Here is a 25046-nt window from a genome sequence, read left to right as displayed (position 1 = left end):
AAGCCCAGAGTCACAGAGACAATGAGTATCTAAGGCCAGATCAGAACTCAGAAAGATTGAGTCTGTCGCTATTTCCCTCTCGTCCTGAAGTAGTTATTTTTCTTTGCCTCATTAAAGGGACCATCCCCGGACTTAAATAGGCCTATTCACTGAATGGGTGTTACCTCACCCTAAGTGAGTACCTGAATAGACCTTGGCCTAAGGGGCCAAGATCTCCCATTGCATCCTGGGCCGTCTCCAGTCATCCCGATGAATATCTGGTCACTGGACTCCGCTCTGGAGGAGAAGTGAGGCTGGTGACCTGCACAGCCCTCCCCCACTCAAAACAAAGTCAAAAGAAAGTCATGTTTCTCTCTGGTGGTATAGTCTTCTTCAGCAACAAAGGAACACAACAACATTATTACTAAATAACCAATAAAAGTTCTTACAGCTCTAAATCAATAACCTGTGACTTTTACCAAGAATGAAGAGATGGACTCAATGTTAGAAAAAACTATAAATATAGTGGATTAATTAATTATGAAGTATGATGCAGTAGATGAGACATAGATTTGGTTCAAATTCTGCCTCAGAAACCCACTAGTTGTGCTGAGACTGGAGGTGAGATCAGGAAAAAGTCACTTAAACTTATCTGCACCCCACTTTTTTCATCTAAAAAAAGGATTGGATTCAATGTCTTCCTATAAACCTGCCATCATAATAACAAAAATCACATTAAACACCACAATATATCAAGAGATGCACCCTAAAAGTATTTAACAAAATAGAGCACTTAAGTTAAAAATACAATATCAAAGGAAGGTATGTATTATTTCGTGACTTTGATAAACATTACCTAAATCTAAGAGTTAGCATAATTTTAACAGAAAAATAACAGAAGCTTTTCTAATAAAACCAAGGATAAGTAAAAATGTCCAATGATTTTGAACTATTTGGGCTATTATTTGACAGAATTCTGTAAATGTTAGTTTTAGCAAAAAGAAAAAAGTAAACAAAAATGCCTCCTTGGTGGAGCTATGAACTGGTCTAGCCATTCTGGAAAACTATTTGGAGCTAAGTCAGAAGTTATTAAACTGTGAATACCCTTTGACCCAAGTGATAATACTATTATCTATACTCCCAAAGAGATAAGAAGATTTCTAACCCCTCTTTTTGTGGTGACAAACAACTACAAATTAAAAGGGGTGGGAGTAGCAGGGAAAGGGAATGGAATAGCTATTTGGATAGCACCTACTATGTGCCAGGCATGGTGCTAAGCTCTTTTTACAGACATTATTTCATTTGATCTTTTCACAACCCTGAGGGAAGGTGCTATTATTGTCCTCATTTTACAGTTGAGTACCTCAGGCAAACAGAGGTTAAGTGACTTAACCAGGATCACATAAGTATATGAGGACAGATTTAAACTCATTTTTCTGACTCCAAGCCCCGATGCAGTCTATCCACTGTACCACCCACCTGTTGCTTGGGGATGCCCATCAAGTGAGGAATACCTGAACAAATTATGATATAAGAATATAATGGAATTCTATTGTGTGTAAGAAACAATGAAAGGAACAGTTTTAGAAAAACCTATAAAGATATGAATGAAATGATATGAAATGAAAGAAGCAGAACCAGATCAATTTATACAATGATACTGTAAAGACAAATAGCTTAGAAAAGACTTAGGAACTTTGACCAACAAACACAATGACCCACACCACAGTTCCTGAGGACTCATGATGAAACATGATACCTGTCGACCTAAAAGGCAAAAAAGACATGTACCTTCTTTGACATGGGCAACTGAGGAAATTTCTTGCTTGCCTATCTGTGTTTAAAGAGTTTTGCTTTTCTTTCTTTTTCAATTTTGGGGGCAGATGATGGTGGGAGAGAAAGTAGATCTTCATTAATTGAACAAAATAAAAGTAGTGAAAAAAGTCAGCCTAGGTAAGTCACCTAAACTCTTATGTTCTGGGCAACTCTAGGACTGTATACTATGTGTTCGTCCATTGCCTAAGAAGATCATGCCATCAGAGAAATGATGACATGACTTGCACTTGACTTTGTTTTGAGTGAGGGAGGGCTGTGCAGGTCACAGAGCCATCTGAATCCAGTGACCAGATATTCATCAGGATGACTGGAGATGACCCAGGATGAGGTGAGATTTGAACTGAGGTCCTCCTGACTCCTGCACTGGTGCTCTATCCACTGTACCACCTAGTTGCCCTCTCAATGGGTGGAGGAAAGGCAAAAGAAGAGGCAGACAAATATATAAAATATATAAACATATTGTAAATTAGAGGCCAACCTACATTGGTAAAGAGAATTTCCCTAGTAGGAACTCCATATGACAATGAAATCAAAAGTCTAGAAAAAAGAAAAATCCAAGACACATAGAAAAGTGGTACAAATGTGAACTAGAAAGAGTCATTTTCCAATTGATAATTAAGTGGGCAAAGAAAAGGAATGAGCATTTAGCAAAAACACAAATGCAATCAACAACAAAGAGAATGCTTCTTACCATAATAAAAGAAATGCAACTTAAAACTCAAATATTTTAATTCTCACATTTATCAAATGGGCAAAGATGGCAAAAGACATAAATAGTAAATTTCAGAGGGGCTATAAAAAGCCTGGCACACTGGTGTATAGGGAGTTATGAATTGGTCAAACCATTCTGGCTTGTGCTGTCAGTGGTGCTCTTTTACTTCTCTGTTACAAAGAAGAGGTTTATAAAGCTGAAAGTGGGACTTCATTTTTTTAAAAGCAGCAATAAAATAAAGAAAGGGAGGAGATAAAGAGAGACAAAGACAGGGAGAGACAGAGATCCTAAATAAGTTTCATAATCCTTTGCGCCACTTCAGTAGATCAGGACATGAGTTTTTGTGCCACTTCAGTAGATCAGGACATGAGTTTTCATCTAGCTTTGCCACTAAGTGGGTGGCCCCAGCCATGTCACTTTAATTTCCCTGGCATTCTATTTACACAGCCATAAAATTACTTTATCTTTAGACTTTCTCTTAATATATCCAACCACACCATCACTAGTCTAAGAGCTCCTTACTTTGAGACAGAACAGGAATACCAGTTAACATAAGCGTTTATACCAAAAGCCAGATTCAGAACATTTTTTTTTTTTAAAAAGACAGTTTAAAAAAGAAAAATCAACAAATTTTTAAATGCCAGAAAGTAGGTAATGGTCAAAATAATCCAAAAAGCATAAAACTAGTACCAACAAAAAGGACACTCACGCAGATAGCTGAATTTAAGTTAGATGTGAATAATACATATAAAAATCAAGACTTTATCCAAAACCTTCCCACAAAACATGTCTATCCTGGAAGCTAGTGGTCCAGCTTTATTTTATCTCACTATCAAAGCCATATATAACATGACCACATTCCAGGAATTATGGCAACACAGTGCCATAATATGCTAGTTACCACCTAACAATGATGAGCTGTAAGCTCATGAGGTATCACATGAGCTATAGCTTATCTCATGAGATATATCAAGAGATAAGTAGTACTTAGATGAAAAATTGCCATAATAATGTCTGAAGCATAATTTCCTTATGTTAACTTTGAAACTTTTTCCTATAGATAAATCCCAATGGACATCATGCCTGGGAAAGTCTCTCTGGAAAGATCTAGTTATTACTACTGCAGGGCTATCCACCTGCTGTCATTTAAGAAACAAAGTACTAGAAAACACTTTTCGAAGGAGACAATATGTTGCTAAAACTGGAATGTGACCAGACCACTGAGATAGTTCACTTATTTAAATACTCTTACTCTTTCTTTGACAATTCTTTCTCTATTTTCTGCTCTCTTATATGCATAATATTTGTGCCATTTTGATTACTGAACTGTACCCAAGAAAATTAATTTCAACACACAGAAAGCTATGTATATAGAAATGGCACAAAATAGCACAAATTTCTTTAAATCATTCAAATGTTTATAAATTTTCTACCAACACTATCAACTTCTATTAGTAACTCAATATCAAAACTTTAGTCTTCATTGTCTCCCCTCCAATTTTTATCAATGATATAATTAAATATTTGTGAGATAACTGAGGACAAGGAGTTCTAGCAAAAAATATAAGCAAACTGACTGCTTCTGAATATTGTCTTCCGACTGATTCATCAATTACTAGTTTGTACAATGTTTGCAGTGCAGCAACCTAACATTATAATCTGAGAGCAAATATCAACACTAGTCAAAGAAAGATTTGAGACAAATTAATTCCAGTGAAAGATTGTCTCCCCAACAGATTTTTCAACTAAACTTCCCCATGAGATGCTTATGCAGAAGCAAACTAGATGGCTACTAAAATACAGCAAGTTAGGTCCTTGTTCCTTTAAAAGTTATCTATTTTGTGCACAATGTTTTTGCCTTATCAATTGCATTTTAACAAATACAACAGAAAATGCTACTTGCTTTCCAAATAACTAGACTTCTAGGTTTCTTTGAAAATTTCAAATTTTTGATATTAAAAGTGTATTTTATCTTCTTAATCCTAAGTCAAATGCAGAATATTTCCCTAAATAATAACTGAAATTTAAGAACGTGCATATACAATTGTGATTATAGCTCAAGAAAATAAGTGAAAAAAATTATCAAAAACACAAAATGTATTGTAATATTCTTATTAACTTTTGAAAGGCATAAAGAAATCACAACCTGAGAAGAATGCATGACAGGGTGAAATTTAATATCACAACGTCATAAATATTGTCATATCTCATAATGAGTCTACATTTAACAAAGCTAAATTTAAGGTTTCTTAGCACCCTTGGCTCCTGTCTGCAGGCGACACTGTTCTGAATACATTAAAGCCCAATACACAGGCTCTTCAATGAGACACCTGAAAACTAATAAAAATATACATTTAACAATTCCCTGTTGCCTACCAACAAAAATCCAGACTTGTCATGCTGGCATTCAAATTCCTGCAAAATGTGGCTTCAATTTACCTTTCCAGTCTTATGACTTACTATTCATCTACAATCCAGGCAAACTGGAACATTTTCCTTCCTACACTCAAATAAAGTTGGGATCTCAATATGAGTGATTATTTCCAACATTGCAGATCTCAAACTACCTACACCTTCTAATCCTGTATGGACTTTTGTACAATACGCTATAAAAATCCTCCACTGGGCATCCACCAGACCCACTAAGGACTTCTTTTATAACTCTTTATCATCACACAATTAACAATAAACTTGCAGATTATTAATAAATTATCCCTTGCTCTCACAACATAACTGACCCACATTTTTTCCAGTTACACAACTGATAGCATTTCTTACATCTCCTGGTTGGTACTGTTGCTGTATCTCACCTCATAGCCACCACATGCTATTGTATTGCTCTCCAGGTGTCCTATATATTTAATTCTTTCAATACTGTGATATTCCACAACTAACAACCATACAGCATCACAAGAATACCATAAGCTAAAATGGCAGATTTTTGTTTCAAGAAGTGTGTCCTTTAATATGCTTAACATAATTGTACATGTGTAACCTATATCAGATTGCTTGCTGTCTTGGGGAGGGGAGAAGAGAGAGAAGGAGGGAGAAAAAACTGAACTCAAAATTTTACAAAAACGAATGTTGACAACTACCTTTACATACAACTGGGAAAAAATACTATTAAGGAAAATAAAGAAGTGTGTCATTTAAAAACACTACACATTTCCCTTTTCCTATTCTGTTCAGAAGTCCAGTTCCTTATCAATTGGCATTTGTCCAAATTATAGGTACTGATGGATTAGCTCTAAGAGTTGTCCATCCTATTGCATTCCACATTTATTTGTCTTTCTTACACACTGAGTATTGAGTGTTTATGGATCCCACCTAGAAGGCTCTGCAATGTTTTAGAAACAATGGGAAGAAAATGGGGAAAGGGAGAATACCAAAGACTTGAAAAAAAATATGAAAAACCTTTATTATCGCATCAGTGGGAGGAAAAAAAAGTGATCAAGAAAATATCCATAACTATTATCCATGCCTTTCTCATTGTGAAAAAACTGTTAGGAAAATAATCTATACACATATTGGGAGCATCCTTGATGAAGGTATAAAAATGGAACAGGCAGGCTTTTACAAAAGATTCTACAATAGATCACATATTTACCGTCATAGAATTGACTGAAAAGGATAGAGAATACAATATCTCTGTGCTTGTTTATAGACGATTTTTAAAAAGTATTTGATTCACTAGAGCAAAATGTTGCCTTAAGGATTCCCCTCAGATTAAGTGCCTGCTGTATATGTTACACTCATACAAAGAAGGTAATAATAGAGATAACTCTATTTGACTGTCATCTTATTAATAACAAATGAGGCATGAAACAAGGAGAAACAGACTTGCCAAAGATTACCAGTCTGATGGAAGATTTTCAGCAGAGTCCAAACTGAAGTGATTCCCTATAGATTGAAAGATCTTTCAGATGATTTTGTAGAAAACAATGCAATTTCTATGTATCTTACGACTGTCAACCTTTGCTTATGCTATCTCATCTGCCTGGAATGATTGTGCCTACATCTCTGTCAAATTCCTACCCAGTCCTTCAAAAATCAAGTATCACTTTCTCCATGAAGCCTTCTCACTGCTTCAATTAAATGTCGATATATATACCCCCTGTTCTGGAGCCCATGACAATTTCTATCTATAAAATGGCATTTAAGCAAACAAGTAACAATGGCAATTCCTCTTCCTCACTGGTCATGTTCCATGAGAATAACAACTGCGTCTTTATCTCTTTTTTATGTCTTTCATCTCTCATCTCACGCAGGACCTTCTGCACATTAAAGTAAATTCTAATATTTGCTTAGCTAAAATTCAGACACATTATGACAACAAAATTAAAAAAAATCAGTTATCATTATCTCTCTTAATTCATCTGAACCCAGAATGTGAAAACTCTGAAGGGGCTTCCTGTATAATGTGTTCTTTAGCTCTCCAGTCATTGGATAATAAAGATCTAAAAGAGAACATGGAGTCATGTATTCCAGGTGCCCGATTTTATAACAGCAACCAAGTACTGTTCAGACTTCATAACTTGTACCCTAGAACTTTGGTTCAGAGAACTTTAAATATACAAGGAACTAAGAAGGTTCAGGTATAAAAGTTCCAAAGTCTAATATTCTAAGAAACATTCCCTTTTCATCCCTTTAATTTTTCCCCCTTCCTTAGGAGTTTTCCCCCAACATACCACTTCAATTTATATTGTTTTAATCTGACTCTTGAATCCACGTACTGTGTCTATTCCGAAGTAATGTTTGAACACAGGCATACATTGCAATGAATGTGTTCCTGAAAAGGTGTGTCTTAACTGAATCATTTTACCTTAAAGAGAATAGTGGACATTCCTTATAGTGAAATCTTTCTGGAATGCAAATGATTTCAAGTCCCTGAAAGTCAACAATGACTTTTTATTTAATAAGTGAGGCACATGTATACAATCTAACCTACAAACCACTGATCTAAAGGTGACAAAAGAGATAACTGCAATGTAGCCATTCTAAAAATAAGGCTCAAGGAAAAATGCTGTTTCTTAAATCTCGATTCCTATAATCTATACTTCTGTAAATGTTTTATGTCTTCCTGGACTATTGGCAAATGAACATTCTATTTAAAGGAAATCTATGTTCAAAGTCAATCCCTTAATAACATAAAATTTACTTTACCCTCTTATTTATCAATTTATGAAAAATTCTACCAACCTTCCCTTCCTCTCCCCGCTAAAAGTACCCCACAAGAACATTTTTGTTGATAAAAATATTTTCCAAATTGAGGTAATGAAATCAACCATCATCACCAACAGAGAAATCAATCCTTTGCAAAAAGAAGGTATTGCACTGCTGAGTAAATTACTTTTTTCCTTCATTACCCAAATAAAATCACGTTTTTTTTTTAAATCAAGAGGCAACTATAAGAAACAAAAACAACTATTCTAAAATTAACTTGGAAGAACCTAGCAATGTTACCATTTTGGAAACAAAACACAAAGCAACTATTTATTTTTCGTTATAAAAGAAAATAACCAAATAAATCTTAAAAGAACATTAGCAAAACTTCAAATACCTTCAGTAAGGTATGGTTCCATTTTGATCAGCTTAAATTCTAGTATGAGTCTCACAAATTAGAGGCAGTAGATGCAGTGCAGAAAGAACAACACGTACACATAAAGAAGTGAAATTGTGTCGCATTACAACGGAAAATATTAAAGGAAAGTTTAAAACAGGAGGAGCAACAGAATCTGTGCCACCCAAAAGAGTGAAGAGACATATGATTTATATCTGGGATAGGCCTTAGATCGTCCAAGAGAGGATAGAATGGAATTATGAGGACAAGAGTAATGAAACTTTTTAAAATCCTGCTTAAAAAAAAAACAACAAAAACTAATAAATCAGAAATAAAAAATTATTCCTCAAATGTTAAACAAAAATAGTATATTAAATATTGATTTCCATCACTCAATTTAAGAATTTATTCCCTCCCCAAACTTCTAACAGTAGGTTTTCAGAAGCTCATTTCCTTTAGCTAACAATCAACTCCTAATCAGGGGCCCAAGGTAAAGGTAGATTAATTTAAATCAACATTTATCAAGCCCTGCCTGGTAACAGATAAGGCACGCTGCAAGTCAACAGGGATACAAAGACCCCACCAGTTCCCTTCCACTCCCACCCAGACAAAAAAGAAAATGTCTTTTCTCTTAAGGAACTTGACTTCTACTGGGCAGATTCAACAAGTCAAAAGTACTTTCTGACAAAGATCAACACCAATAGCAATTAAGTCTCCAAAATGTTAAGCTGTGGCAAAATTATCACTTTAATAAGCTTGAGGATCATTAAAGTATTTATCTCAAGCACTATTGACTTTTCTAATTCAGGAAAAAAATATTTAAGAGAAGAGTTAAATTTTAAACAAAATTGAGACTAAGCAAAACACTTAAATATTTTTGCTCACCTTCAACAGGAAACATTATAAAGTTTATTTCATTATTTTATCTTCAACAAGTGGAAAGAAGTAAAAGACTGTTTCAAAATTATAAGGGTAAGACAAAAGAATTTAAGCTAATTAAATCATTAATTTATGTTTGCATTATTGCAATAGACTGCTGGTGGGTCCGCCTGCCACAAGTCTCTCCAGTTCAACTTTCATTCAGCCAGCAAAGTGATTTTTCTGTATTGAAGGTTTGACCATGTCACCCAGCATCACTCCCCTCAATAAACTCTACTGGCTCCCTATTGCCTCCGGGATCCAATACAAATCCCTCATTTTAGTTTTCAAAGCTCCTTTAAATCAACCCCCTCTCTTCCAGTCTTTTTACACCTTACAAACTGCCACATACTCTTCATTCCAGCGACACAGACCTCCTAAGTATTCGCTGTAATAAGAGGCTCCATCTCTCCAGGGGGGAAGGGGAAGCAGTGCAGAGCAGCAATTTCTCTGGCTGTACCCACTATGCCTGAAGGACTCTTCCTCCTCATCCCTGCCCACAGTAGACCTTCCAGGCTTCCTTCAAGTGCCAACTAAAGCCGTTCCTTCTACAGGAAGTCTTACTCAACATTCCTATTATCTAGTGCCTTTCCTTTCAATTAATTACTATTTTTCCTGCATGTAGGTTTGTAGGCATTTGTTTGGTGGCTCTCTCACTGGACTAAGAACTCTTTGAAGACACTTTTACCTCTCTTGGTAACTCCAGAACTCAGCATAGTGCCCGGCTCATAATGGGTACTTAAAAAATTATTGATTATTGACTGACTAAATCCCCTTGAAATTATCTTGCAGCTAGATAGCTAAGATAATTCTCAAATTTCAAAGAAACAACCAGCAAAACAATCACAAAGTGAACCATAGGGTCACATTTAAAACATATTTTGTCATAAAATATATTTGCTCAAGTTAGATTATTCAGTATCTACTTATGTTCAAAGAGGGATGATAATAAATGGTATTTTAATTATTTTGCAGCTATATGTGTGTGCTTTTCAAAGTTTCAAGGGGTCATCATCTTCACCTAATATATAATGGACACAGAATGAAAGTCAGGAGATTTGTACCTAGGCTGCTGGGGTTTTCACCATTCCAAAGTACTTATGACCCTGAACAAAATACCAGGGTGAGAGTTGCCTTCCTGGTCGATAAAAATGGTACATTCACAGGTCTCTCTAGTTTTTGGAGAGAAAAAAAATGAAAAATTCTATACAATGCTAAGTATACCTTAGAATGAATACATTATATAATTTCCATTTACAGAGATTAACAACAGAAATCAGAAGCAATATTGGGGAGGCAGCACTTGTATATTTTAGGATGAGGGATTTTATTTTGTCTTTGAGCTAAAAAAAAAAAAAAAAAAAGATTTTGAGTCAGAAGACCAAGTTCAAATTTTAGCTGTGCCACTTAGTAGCACAGTGTGGCCCTCAAGAATTTCTCTGGGTCTGTTTTTTCACCTGCAAAATGATATTACATTAGATAATTTCTAAAGTCCTTAAAATCCTAAGCTCTATGATACTTTACAATTTCGTTAAGTAAATAACTAGAAAAAGTTATTTCTAACTTCTAACTGTAGATTATGGCCAATACAAACTTTAGCAATGAACATGCAATGTTAAATCAAAAGTGGCCATTTCAGCTTAATTTTTTAAGACAAATTTCAAATAAAGTTGACAGAAGTTAGTAGTTCAGTATAATATACTTTACAAGCAAATAAAAATAGGAGAATATGAACTATTCAAAGGAAAAAGCAACAGTATTTATATCTTAACTAAACAAAAACTTCTAAGTCTTCAGTATTGCTGTCTTGATAGAAATGCATTCCAGGAAGCTTCACATCTATACACATTATGAAACAAGGATAAAGTATTTCAAGTTATGTGTTATATAGAAGCACATAAATATTGGAGGGGGTAAAGAAAGGAAGACCATTACTGAAATATACATGAAACAGTTGAAGAGGTCCCACTGTATCACATTTTGAAATTAAGTTGATTGGTAAGAAAGAGCCTGGAGGAAAGGACTGGCAACAATATGGAAACTGATCACACTCAGTGACTTCTCAAAGGAAAATGAACTTCTCTTTGCTGCCTCACTTAAAAGCACCTTCGCAAAGCGCAACTCAACTCTGCTTTTAAGTTTAAGAAAATTTTTAAAAATCGTGTCATGAAATAACATCCTAATAGAAATTCCTCAATAATGAACCAAACAACAAAGGGGAAAAAAAGGTTAGCTTAACTTCTGAAGTTTACCCCACTCTTTAACTACGACACACACTGACAGTGTGCTTGACATAAACTTTGCACTGTGCCGCATTCAAATATGCGTTTTTCCTGTCAGGATTACTTTGGAGCCCCAAAGCGCACACACTTCAACCTGCAGCCGCCGCCTAGTCCTGCCCGTTCAGTCCGGAGCCGCGGCACGCGAAGGGCAGTCAGCACCCCCGCGGCCGCGGTGCCGCACCACTACCCAGCAGCCAGGATAACGAATAAAGTTCCTCGGTTCCACTTCCGCCAACACAACCAGTCGGGCAGAAATTCGCGAACCGTCGGTCCCAGGATGGCAGAATGCCGGGGCTCCCTGGCTTTCAGGCCGGCGGCGGTAAGCCCTTGGGGGAGCCCCTCTCTCGGGGGCTCTGGGGAGTCCGCAGCGGGATGACCCCCTCCTCGCCCTAGACAGCCCCGGCCTCAAAGACCAGAAAATTAAAGGAGCTGCCGAGGCGCAGCGCAAACGGGGCCAGGGGCCCCGGAGCGCAACTTGTCCAAGGGGAGGAAGGAAAGCGGCAGAGGGCAGGGCAGGGGAGGGGAGGGCACGGCCCGCCGCACTGCAGGTCTGGGAGAAGCTGACACAGCGCGGACTGGGCCGGCCGCCGCCCCCCGCCGGCCCGGGGGGAGAGCGCCCCAGAACCTCGGCGGCCACATGGCTTCCCGTCCCCGGGGCCCTGGCGGTTCCCAGGAGCTGGGAACGTGGCCAGGGCCCAAACGCAGACGCGCCCCGAGGGACTCCAGCTCCCCGCGTCACGGTACTCCAGGGGATGCAGGGGAAGTCAAGGACCCGGGTGCGAGGGTCACAGAATAAAGGTCCGGAAAGCGAGGGGCCCGACTCCTGGGCCCCGGAGCCTGCACCCCCTTGGGCCCGGCCCCGGGGGAGGGGGAGGCCGGTTCACCCAAGGGAACCGCCCGCAAAACCAAGCAGCCGCCCGGCCGGGGCCCAGGGAGCAGCCTCCGGCGGGAAGATGGCGGCTCCGGTGACAGGAGCGAGACGGGCGGCGGCGGGTCCGAACTAGAGGAGGGCAAGTCCCCACTCCGGCCCCGCGCAGGAGGTGGGGAAACGTACGCGAGCTCTGGAGTGGCAAAGGAGAGAGCGGCGAGAAGCCCTCGGGCTCGGCTCTCACCTGTCACAGCCGCCGCTCCGGCTCCGGTTCCGGCTCCGCTCCGGCTGCTGCTGCCGCCGCTCCTGCGAGTGCCGCCGCCGCCGCCGCCGTCCGAGCCCGGCCACGGGCGCCTCCGCCGCAGCCCCGCTGCTCCCAGCGACCGCACCACACGCGGGGACCCAGGTGGGGGGAGGAGAGGGGAAGGAAAGGGGGAAGGAAGAGGCGGAGGAGCGGGCGGGCGCCGGGAAGGAGGGGGAGGGCGGGGTGGGGAGCGGCGCGGGCTGGGCGGCTGCAGCGGCGGCGGCGGCGACAGCGGACGCTTCCCCTTTCAGGCCCGAAAATGTCTCAACCTCGAGACTCCAAATCCCCAACGCTCCTTCCCGTTCGCATGAGAACCCACAGCCCCCCACTTCCGGGACTCCAGCGGAAGTCCCTCCCACTTTCCCTTCCCCACTCCTCCCTTTCGAATTCACCCACCCAGACCCAGAGACCTACGGTCTCGGAGGCCGGGACAGCCTCACGTCAAGCGCAAGGCGGCGCGCCCATTGGAGGACCTGCTCTCCCTCCCTTCCCCGCCCTCTCCCCGCAGCCTGGTCCATTCTGGTACTCCGCGCGCACCTCCGGGCCGGCGCTTCTGATTGGAGCAAGTCCGCATGCCGCCGCCGAGCGGCCCCTTAGGCTACCGGCGAGTTAGTGGCTGAGTCCCACCCCGCCCCCCTCCCCGGCCGCTCGGCCTTCCTGCAGCCGCGCCTCCCCTCCCCCGCCTCCTCTCCGCGCGTCTCCAGGCGCTGCGCGCACGTGGCGGCTCGTAGTCCCCCCCGCCCCGGCTCTCGTAGCTACCGTGGCGGGGGCTGGAAGGTTTCGACGGCTGCGGCTGGGAGGGAAACTTCTTCCGGTGACTGCCGGGCCCGTTTCTTAGGAAAAGAGGAAGCCGGCGTCCTGGGCAACCCCAAGGTCGAGATCCCCCGAGCGGCCGGCCGGAAACCTAAAGCGCCGGCCCCGGTGGTTTCCCCGGCGGCCTCGACACGTTTAAAAACTCAAAGTAGCGGGACGGGCTCCGCGTGCTTGCCAGGGGCGCTGGCCCCCTTGGGTGCCAGGGGCGCTGGCCCGGACACGATCGTGCCACCCTGGACCGGCCAGTGGGGCTAGGGACCCGGAAGACAAGAGAAGCAGCCGAAGAAGACGGCGCTCCTCGGGCCCCCCGCGAGGCCGATTTTCACCTCTATTTAGCTGAGAAGCGCACGCCCCCGGCGGAGGAGGAGGAGGGCCGGGGTCGGCGGGCGGCCCCAGGGGACAGGCGTGGTCTGGGGCCGAAGCGCCTGGCCCGGGCTGGGCCCCCGGGCGGTTGGGGCAGCCCAGCTCGTTTGTTCCTCGCTACTAATGGCTGTGACTTTGCACTCCGAGGAGGGTCTGGGGCGAAGAATTGTCCGCGGAAGGTCCGCCCTCCCGGTTATCTGGGACTCCTCTGCCAGGGAGAGGGACATGCAGCCCTTCGCCCGCCCAGCCTCGGCTTCTCTAGTTCCTTTTCTGCCTCAGACCCCAGGAACAACCGGGCCCTCCTCGTAATGCCTGCGAAGTCTTGTAGGCCAGCCTGATGGTAGAGTTAATTCCCTTTACACAGCCAGTCTCGTTAATCCAGTGTTTCTCAACCGGATTATGAATTAATTGGAGGAGACCAAGAAGCTGGAAGGGAATCACACAGAACGGTGCTGGGCTCAGAACAGCTGTTGGGTACTGACAGTCTGAGCAGTTCTTGAAAACTCTACCTCCTGTTCTCCCTCCGTAACCATGACCGAATTGTCAGTCCTTGCTTATCCCTCTGCCCTGGACCTCATCACCTCATCGATTGCCTTTCTGCCTCTCCAGACCCCCAGTTACCTGTTCCTAAAAGAAAGCTGTCCCAAGGCTCTTCCCTTCCCCAGAAGCCCAAGAGTCTGTCACACTTTCTTCCGTTTTGGAACAGTAATGTGATACAAGGGGTGGAGCGCTGGAACTCACCTAAGATGACAAAGTTACAGAGGCTCACTCTAGGGAAGGCGGACGCATCTCAGTAGAGTCCCTTTGCACTCAAACACAACAAATCCAGTGGTTTTCCATGGAAACGAAATTTCTTAAAAAGGCAAGTATGTTCGGTTTCCCAGTTTAGGCTTTACACCCGCTTTCCTTTATACTTTCATTGCAGTATTTTTATGGAGTAGTGTAAGAACTTGAGACTCAGAGTTTTAGACCGTGGGAGTGGAAAGGATTTTAGGAACCATCTAGTTCAGCCTTGTTTTACATTTAAGGAAACCGAAGGTGAAGGGCTCTGGATCAGCGAAGTGTCCCCTCCCCCAGTCTTTTTATGACAACAAGCCACTCCAGAGGAAGGTCTGTTCCCTCCCAATAAAACTTTTTTAGATCATTCTCAAAGATTTCTTTTCACCCACACTAAATATGAATATAATTCTGATACCCCTATTTCACATTTTGACAATCCTGCTAATCCTTAGAAGATAAGGCAGTAGACCTTGTCCTTGCCCTTGCATGGTGCTTGTTGAATTGAACTGTGTGAAGGGTCACCACTGTAATCATCACAGGCCTTGACCAAAAAAAAAACAGATTTGTCATGCATTCCTTTTGATTCAACGTTAAAGAGTAATCTTGATTTTGATAACTTTCAGAAGTAGAGCAGCATATTCACAAAAATATTACTGGACAACAGTGGTGAAGGATTGAAAGTTCTGAAGAGTTTACCAGTCTTACTACCCTGCCCAAGTGTCCATGCTTTGGTTGCCTCTCCTTTTAGACTGCCAAATTGTAAGCCATGATCAAAGTAACTACCTGATAGTTTACTCTTAATAACATACAAAACTCTGTGTAATGATACCATTAAAATTCCAGCTTCAGCTTCTAAACAGGTAAATTTTTTATCTGCTATCAAGACACTGCCACGGAGGAGTTAATGGGCAGATAAGTGGTCAAAAGGCAAGTCTAGTCATCTAACACTTAGTTCTTCAGATAAGTATTATCCCATTCAAAAAATTTTAAAACACAAAATCAGAGTATTGAAATTTTTTTTGTTTCTTAGGCACACGTTAAGAACTACACAATAAATATTATCATATGCTGCACAGAAAGATGAGGTTGGTGGTATATTTTTAGCATCAGGCTTTTCTTTGTAGAAGTACTTTGACAATATTGCTACTATGCAGAATTTTCTCTGAAAATAGGTACATTATTTTCTCTTCCCAAGCATCTCCCATGTTTATGTTGTCTTTTCTCTCTTGCCTTATCCACAGCTTGGGAAATTCATTGAGAGGGCATTACTCTCATTGCTCAGAAATTTTTGCTTACAGAACTAGTCAAGTGAAAAAACACTTAAGTGCCCACTAGGTACTAGGCACTATGCTAAGCACTTAGAGATACAAATACAAAAAAAGAAAGACATTCTCTGCCTTCAAGCAGCCTGCAACCTAATGGGGAGAATACAACCCACAAAAGGAAGCTGAAACAGAGGGGGATTGAAAGAGTGGATGAGAAGTCCCAAGGCAGTCCTGTGGGATGAGAAAAGAGCTCCTTAACTGGAGCTTTCAAATTCATGGCCCCATCCCTCCAGTAGGAGAGGCAGCAAAACCAATAGTGTTAAATAGGGAGTTAGGAGAAACTTACTGTGTTAGAAATAAGTAGAGATATACTAGCTGTAGTGACAGGTTTCATCACAATTTAAGATTCAAAACAAATTACTTGCATTTATGTATCACTTTATACTTTTCACAGTTTTTATAACCATTATTTTAGTAATGTTTCACAGTGACCTAAGCATAGAGTTTAATATGCCATAGGAACTAGGGAATCCCCGAACAGAGTAGGAAAGTAGTTATTTTTGAGGTAATGGGATATATCATTTGAAGGAAGGAATGCTTCTTTAAGGACCTACCGTGATGTCTCATAGGGACACTTAGGTGATGTAGTAGGTAGAGTGCCCCAACTGGAGTCAGAAAGATTCATCTCCTGAGTTCAAATCCGACCTCAGACACAAGCTTTGTGACCCTAAGAAAGACACCTCAGTTTCCTCATGTGAAAAATGAACCAGAGAAAAAAATGGCAAACCACTCCAGTACATTTACCAAGAAAGCCCCAAATAGGGCCTCAAAGAGTTGGACACAAATACAAAACAATTGAACAACTACAGTGTCTCATAAGATGTAAGGAAGGTGACCCTGGATTCTCCAAACTAGCAGATCATAGACTTCCAAACCTGGAAAAATTTGATATATTCATATAATGTTGGAGCACCAACCTAGCTGAATTCAAGGCTAATCATCAGATTTGCCCTATGATCAATCACTATTACAATTTATTTTTATAAATAATTAATGGATTTTTCACTACTACATTTCTTTAAGTTAATCCACTAAGGCATAAGTGGGGGATTGGAATCTTCTTTGGTAGAATACCTAAATCTGTGAAATTACAGATTTCACATTAAATTGAAAATGAAATGTAAGAAGGTGTAACATGGAAATAGGAGGGATCTAGTGAAATGGAATAGACAAAATATCTTTGGTTTCTGTTAGAACAGATGAGATACTGATACTGCATATTATAGAATCTCATCACAGAAACTTATACAAATATTTAATCTTTTGCTTTTACAGAGTTATCATTTGTACAGTTACATGCTTTGGGGTCCTTTTTTGCCCCAGTTCATTTTCTGTGTTAATCTTACAGAGCAGGAATTATCTTATTCTAGTAGTGACTGTTTTTGTATTATACTGTATTGCATATTGTAATATATAATCGTTATTGAGAAACTCCATTTAGATCTCTAATATTAAAATCAAGTCACAGTTCATTTTTAATACAACAATGTGCCTAGCACTGTTATTTGGTATTGTAGCACTTTTTCAGAGCTTCTTCAACATGAAATGAAGTTAAAACCGATATTTATTTTTTCTTACAGAGAGGACGGTCTTGTCACATGCTTTGGACTCAAATTATTCTTAACAACAGATCAAGGCCATGGTGTATGGTCAAACAGTATCAAAACTAAATTGTATTTTCTAAAAGTCCTAGTACAGTTTTAAGACTAGTTTTAAACTGTACCAAAATTATTAGAACACCCTGTATTTGGTGAAACTCCTATTCTGTTAGGCTTAATAGCTAAAAAAAAAATACATCTATACGTATATATAAACAGTATGTTGACTGCATATTCTGTGATGACTAGACCAATACCTAGACAAGGAGAGGGGTTTTAGTTGTAAATGACATCCTTATAGAAATTGTCTAGTGCAACCCCCCAGAGGAGGAAAAGAAGGCCAGAGATGAAAAGTATATTGCCCATGATAATCCAGATTGTAGCCCTCAGAGTGGTGTTGTGAATCCAAGTATGATGACACAAATTCCAGTATATCGCTGCTGTTGCTCCCACTACACAATCATGTATTGAACAACTGTCATGCCTTTCAAAAGGGGGATAAGTTCAGAGTCAAGTTCAAGTTATTTAAGGAACAGAGAGTATAGTTCACCAGGGGTGAAAAGCAAAAGAAGAAAGAAGCCTCTGAAAAACCAGAGGAACAAGGCAGTTAGAGTAAATCCATCTCTAGCCCCACCCCAAGAAGCTGCTAACTCCTGGGTCACCCACAATAGAATGGCAAATGAAACGATTCCATTTTGTGTTACAGATTATGAGGCCTGTAGAAATGAGATAATTTAGAGGTGAAGTCATTGAAAGCCTTCTACAAGGAGGCTTTGTTTTTAAAGGTACAGAAAGGATTCCTTTTCCTTTGGTTTCTCAGCTGTTGCTTTCTATATTTGTTTCTTTACTCTCTCAGATTTATGGTAAGAGCATTAAAGTCTGTAAGATCTATACCTAGGGAGTTGGAAGAACTTGCCTGTGTTATTCACTACCTCTTAAGCATCTAGGTGAATGGTACATTTTACAGAGTATTTTATTTGGCACCAAAGGCACAGAAAATCTATTATTAAGAACATAAACAATCCAATATAAGCTCTGATAACTCAAAACAGAACAAAAAAACAGCCACCTCACCAGACAGACTAACCTGATGTAGTAATCAAAGATAAAATAGTTCATTTTAAACAAATAACAAAGAACCTGTTAGGTCAAGAAAGGGAGACACAAATAACAATGGACTTTTACTGTATACATTAGCTAGTTACAATCAAAGAACTGGCTACTTGTGTAGGACAGAAGATAAGTGTTACAGGTCGTAATGATCTTTTCAGCCACACAGCTTATGGAGACTAACAGCTCTTTCAGTGTCATCTTTGAATAGTAACTGTAGCAAATATTAGAAATGTATTACTCAGTTAGTCATAGTTTATCTATAGAGTGTTTTCAATATCCTTATTATTTTCAATAACTATTCCTGAACCATAAATATAATTTTCAGAACTGCTGACCAACTCTAGGTACAGCATATCCAAAACATTTTTGAATGACAGTTATGATACTTTACATCAAATCTTTGTGAGTCTCTTCTGGCCATTTTAAAAAAAAAGTAATGTTGAAAACTGAAAACAAATAATTTTTTTAAAAAGATGGCAAGCATGTTGACAGAAATACTTTAATTTGATTTTAAAATGTCTTGAATCCATGAAATGCTATAGAAATTGAATTATATAATTATGTAACATGTATGAACTGTTTAAGAACAACCTGAGGATCTAGAAACATACTATATTAATAAGCTAAGACTTTTAGGATTTAATAACAAACTGAATTTTTGGATAGAAAACAATGAGAGTTTAACACAGTGCTGACACTGTTACTGGTATCACAATGAATAGAGCTCTAGGACCAGAGTCAGGAAGACCTAAGTTCAATCATGTCCTCAGAAATTTACTAGCTGTGTGACCCTGTGGAAGTCACTTACCCTCTGTTAGTCTTAAGTTTTCTCAAATGTAAAATGATGATTTTAGTGCCTACCTCCTAGAGTTGTAGTCAGGATCAAGATATTTGTAAAATGCTCTGTGCACTGCTTGCAGCCTAGCAGGCACTATAAATGCTTATTCCTTTTTCCTTCCTTTAGCCCACATTAATATCTCCAGGAGCAGTAGCATGAGGTAGTGAATACAGAACTGACCTCTGATTGAGGAAAGTCTTGTCTTTGGCACATACTGTCAATCAAAAATCATTAAGCACCTACAATTTGCACTCTTCTAAGCATTTAGGATATAAAGACAAGAATGAAATAGCTGCTGCCCTCCATAAGGAACTTACATAAGAAGCTTATCAAAAATCAGAACAGAAGGTAATTTGGAGACCAGGCACTAGCATCCAGGGCTGGTTGATCAGGAAAGACTTCATGCACTAAGTGGCTCTCCCTGGACTTTGAGGAACCCTAAGGATTCTAGGAAATGGAGGGAGGGAAGGAGTGCACTCCATGCCCAGGGCACAAAGGCAGAAAAGGAGTACTGGGAGAAGCTGTAAGGAAGCTGTTTTGACTGAACTATAGAGTATATTAAGGGTGGCAATGTATAATAAGCCTGGAAATCTGGGAGGACTTGTAAAGGACTCTGTCAAATAGAGAAGTCTGTATTTGAGCCTAGAGGTAATAGGGAGACATTGAAGTTTATTGAGCAGAGGAAAGGAATGATATAATAGGGACATATCACTGGCTCCTTTGTGGAACCTGACTTGGGGAGGGAAGAAACTTTGACACAGAAGCCAATTGGGCTATTACAGTACTCAAGCATAGAAGTCGAGAGGTGAAGTTTACTTGAACTAGGGTAGTGGTTTGTGAGTGGATAGGAGGGGACAGTGGTGAGATAATAAGTACAGTGGTAGTATTGATAGAATTGGGCAACTGATTGTATATGTGGGGAAGGGAAAATTAATTGAGGATTACTCCAAGCTTGTGATCTTGAGTGACTAGAAGGTTGATTGTGCCCTCATAAGAAATGGAGATGCTTCCCACCTGTACAAAAATATTTATAGCAGGTCTTTTTGTGGTGACCAAGAACTGGAAATCAAGGGGATGCCCATCAGTTGAGAAATGGCTGAAAAAGTTGTGGTATATGAATCTAACACAATACTGTTGTGCTACAAGAAATGATGAACAGGTGGACTTTAAAAATACCTGGAAAGACTTATATGAACTGATGCTGAGTGAAAGGAGCAGAACCAGGAGAACATTATACATAGTAACAGCCACAGCCTTAAAAACTGTATGAGGACTGTTTCTGATAGACTAAGTCCATCACAGCAATGCAAGGACCTAAAACATTCCCAAAGGACTCGAGGCAAAATGCCATCTGTATCTGGAGAAAGAACTATGGAATCGGAACACAGAATGAAGCAGACTGTTTTCTCTTGTGTTATGTTTTGGTTTATTTTGGTTTTTCTCATGGTTTCTCACATTTGTTTTAATTCTTCTATGCAACATGACTGATATGAAAATGTGTTTAATAAGAATGTATGTGTGGAACTCATATAAGATTGCATGCTATCTAGAGGAGGGAAGGGTAGGATAGGGGGAGAAAATTTAAGACTTGTGGAAGTGATTGTTGAAAACTGAAAACTAAAAAAACACAAAACAAGAAATGGAGATGTTTGGAAGAGTTACAATAGGAAGGAAGAGGGAAACAATGAAATCTATTTTGGAAATCTTGCATTTGATGTATTAATGGATTATCCATTTCAAAATGTCCAAAAGATAGCTGGTAATGTAGGACTCAGAAGAAAAACCAGGACTGGCTATATAGATCCTGGAGTCATCTGCCTAGAGTTGGGCATTAAACTTTGTGAGAGAGAAAGTTTGAAGAGGACCCATTACAGATCCTTTGGGTGCACCCACAGTTTGGGGGTAAGGAGGCATTAAGAAAGAACAGCCAGACAGATAAAAGGAGAATCGAGGGAGAGAATGTCTTAAAAACCAACAGGGAAAAGAATATTTAGGAGAGGGTTAAATGAGGTCAGAGAAGTCAAGAAAGATGGGGATCAAGAAAAGGACACTGGATTTAGTAATTACTGGTGATTTTGAAGGAGCAGCTTCATTTAACTATTGAGTTACAAAAAATTTAATGGATGAAAGAGGAAATGGAAGCAAGGAGACTGATCACCCTTTTCTAGGAGTTTGACTATGAAAAGGGGAAGAGATATATGGCTTAAAGGAATGCTAGATTCAAGTGAGGGTTGTGGTTTTTTTCTTTTTTTTTCTTTTTGTTTTGGATTTTGGGTTTGTTTGTTTTTGAAGAACAAGGGAAATTGTTTGTAGGAAGAAGGAAAGGAGCCAGTATGTAGGAAAAGATTGAAGTCAAAGGAAGATGACCACAGTGATGATCTGCCAGAAGAAGTTGGCTTTGGGGAGAAGGGCCACTCCTTAATCAGAGACCAGAGTAAAGGAGGAAGGGATGAGAATGATGTTAAGGAGGTTTGAAATACGAGTAGAGGGTAAAGAATCTTACTGTGAATCGTCTCTGTTTCCTCAGTAAAGAGTGCTTTGGAAGTGTAGGCAGCAGAGAAAAGAGATTTGTAACTGCTGTTGTGATAACCTTGATCAAGTCCCTTTCAGTGTCCCAAGGCAATTCCTTAATGGAGATCTGATGAAGTCTCAGGTCTTCAAAAATAAAAACAAACACAACAAAACCCTCTTTCAATGGTTGCCTTTTACATGATATGCATGCATTTATCATTTTATATAATATATGGTAAATTAATTCAATGGCTGCATAAAATATCTGAAAGCATATATTCAGTTGCATATTTTTGAACTGAATGCTCAGCACAAATAACACATTCACTTTTTTAATCACATTAAATCAAACTTTACTTTCCCTCTAGAATTTTTTATTTTAAAAAAAATATGTTGAGCCTTTATCTTCAGAGTATTTTAGCAACTGTCAGTTGTAAGATCAATTCTTGGTAAGTTAATTATCCTTTTTTTAAGAGTGAGGAGAGGGAAGTTTAATAAATTTGCTTAAAGCTAGAAAACTACTTTGACTTTCTTTACACAACTTTAAATTTTAATTAGATGGGATAAGTAAATAATCAGAGGGAATAAGAGGAAGAGAGAGAATAATCTCCTAAGTGCCTGGCACTGTGTTATGCTTTCATTTGATTAGAAAGTTAGCTCAGTATTGTGTGGATAGAGGGCTAGTCTCAGAATCTCAGTACTCCTGATCCTTATGTCTGTGTGTGGCTTTTAAATTCATATAAGTCACTGGACTTCACTGGGCCCCAGGCAACTCTGTAATCAAGCAGTTAATCATTAAGCATTTATTAAGTGACAGTCTAAGTTAAGACCTAAGGTTACTAAGACTAACTTCAGGAAACTTGCAGTTATTCTAATGGGGGAGATAACACATAAACACATATACAGACACACAAAGTGTACCTGTACCTCTACTAGGTATAAGTAAGGCGAAGGGAAAAACCTGCAAAGTAGACCAAGAAAGGCCTTCCAAAGAAAGTGGCTTTTGAGCTGGGTCTGGAAGGAAATCAAGGATTTCAAGAAGCAGAGGTGAGAAGGAAGAACCTTCCAATCATGGCAAAAGATAGTGCAAAGGCATCCAAGGGGAAGATGGAGAATGTGAAGATCTGCAAAACCTGAGGTGGTAAGCTGAACCTGGAATCATGTATACAATCTCTAGAAAAGTTGATGGAGACTGAGTCATGAAGAAGTTTTAATTCCCAGACAATTGTTTATATTAGTTCACAAACTAAGGAGTGTTGTTTGTCCTTTCCAAGAGGGCCAATGACATCAGAAGTGATGTCTTGATTTGAGGATGGATTTAACTTGCATTTAAATGAGGCAGAGTTGCACAAAGTTGTCAGCCTCACTCTTCCAGAGTCATCAAAAACTATTGGCAAGACAAAAGTAGGATGACTGGTGATGGCCCAGCATGCAGTGGATGACCTGGCATCTTCAGTGTCTAATCAAGCTCTAAGCTTCAGCCACTTCGTGGCCATTGGAACAAATTGTTCTCATCCATCCATTCCCCCCAGGGAAAATCTTCACATGTTCGGGGTAGACATTCCCCTAACTCAGGAACAGGTATAAGGCCTATCAATCGCTCTCATCCTGGTTTAGCCTGTCTGCTTAGACAGTTTTCCAGCCTAGTTTTCCAGGGTCTGTCTGCTATACATGCTACAGCTTCTTGGAGCCACAGGTGAAATCTGGATGAAAGATGGACACCAACGCTAGATGAATAGCACTGAAAAGGGCTTGGAAAGCCCTCATACCAAGAGGTACTAGTTCTCCCTGAACACCCCATAGACCCCAAAGAATGACATAGACCTGAGCTTTAGGAAAATCAATTTCAGATCCAAGACTACAGGTTGTATAATAATTGCTGGTAAAACCTACATTGGAAGAGTTTCCTCAAATCACAGAAACCACAAGTTCAGGATGGGGTGGGGTAGGAGGTGGTAATGTAGGAGCAGCTAACTAACTAGCATTGCCACCTTCCTACCACCAACTATATACACTTGTATACTTGTAACACTGTTTGGGCAGTGTAGTTAGAACTCCATAAATTATGGTCCTAGGATATATTCATGGAACATAATGGGCAGATTTTAATGTAAAACCAGCTAAAGAACCTTATCAGCATATGTATCTATTAGGGCATCTTTCATCTATGTCATCAGTCCTAGACCATTAAAATTTAAGAAATTTATACAACTGCAGCATATTTTACAAGCAAAAATGTTTGAATGCGAGTTGAGAAAGACCCAGGTTCATATTCCCCATCTGGCACTTACCATAGTCACAACCCCTCTGAGCTTCAGTTTTTTTCATCTATAAAATGAGGGTAATAGTTATGCCAGAGGACTACTGGGGAGAATGAAATGAGATAATTTCTCCAAAGTTCTTTGCGAATCTTAAAGTGCTATATGAATATCATCATATGTTTGATAAATATCCCCATAATTTTAAATGTATTTTTCCTTGCACTTTAATGTAAAACATAAGTAAAAACTGATGTCATTTTTCAAAAGAAAATAAAACATTTTGACCTATTCCTGATCTCCTTATTGGATCCATTTTATCTGCTTTATCTTCACGTACCTCTTTACCCAACCTGCACTGCATGGCCTAACACTTTAATGTTTGTTATTCTAGCTACAATAATAACCATAGTTATCGTTAACATTTATATAGCCCTATGTGGCAGGTACCATGCTAAGTGCAATTATTATCTTATTCTCATTTTGATCCTCACAACAAACCTGGGATGTAGGTGGTATTATCCTCATTTTTCAGATAAGGAAATAGAGGTAAACTGAGGATAAGTGACTTGCCCAGGGTCATGCAGATATATTTAAACTCAGGTCTCACCTAGCTACACCTAAGGGATCCTAGTATCCCTCAAAGGATGGTGCCATCCTGTCATCCCTTGCTTTTCTGACACCAAATCCTCCTCTTAAGATTGTCCCTGATATCTGATTCTTCAAATCCTGCTCCAACTTTTTATGTGACTGAAGAAAATGTAAAAATCTAGCCAATCTTACCCACAACAAATTGATAATAATCACAGCTGGACTGCTGCCATAATTTGACAGTTCTGCTCTAACCTTATGAACTGTTTCATTTCTCAGCAAGTCAATTTTGACTGTTCCAAACCACTTTTTCCCTTCTCTTCCTACCTGTAGTGACACCCCCAGCCAGCAGATGATCAAAATTATTTCATGGGCCAATGGTCCTGTAAATTCCGTG

The 25046-nt window shown here is 39.9% G+C and overlaps 1 protein-coding gene and 1 long non-coding RNA gene across 2 annotated transcripts in view; one reads left to right on the top strand and one right to left on the bottom strand.

Annotated features, from left to right (window-relative positions):
* The window catches only part of LARP4B (La ribonucleoprotein 4B), a 173341-nt gene extending 160578 nt beyond the window's left edge, over positions 1-12763 (bottom strand). The window contains exon 1 of the mRNA XM_072652068.1: positions 12400-12763. The gene's annotated coding sequence lies outside the window, so the exon portion shown is untranslated. The remainder of the gene's footprint in view (positions 1-12399) is intronic.
* Positions 12764-12856: 93 nt separating this feature from the next.
* LOC140532923 (uncharacterized) lies at positions 12857-24349 on the top strand. The gene is made up of 2 exons (XR_011976740.1): positions 12857-14497; positions 17321-24349. It is a non-coding gene; the product is annotated as an uncharacterized lncRNA (long non-coding RNA).
* Positions 24350-25046: the final 697 nt, after the last annotated feature.

This window comes from Notamacropus eugenii, chromosome 3, assembly GCF_028372415.1.
Source record: "Notamacropus eugenii isolate mMacEug1 chromosome 3, mMacEug1.pri_v2, whole genome shotgun sequence".
Classification (NCBI taxonomy): Eukaryota; Metazoa; Chordata; class Mammalia; order Diprotodontia; family Macropodidae; genus Notamacropus; species Notamacropus eugenii.
Note: the sequence above shows the minus strand (reverse complement) of the source record. Positions and strands in the feature narration are given on the sequence as shown.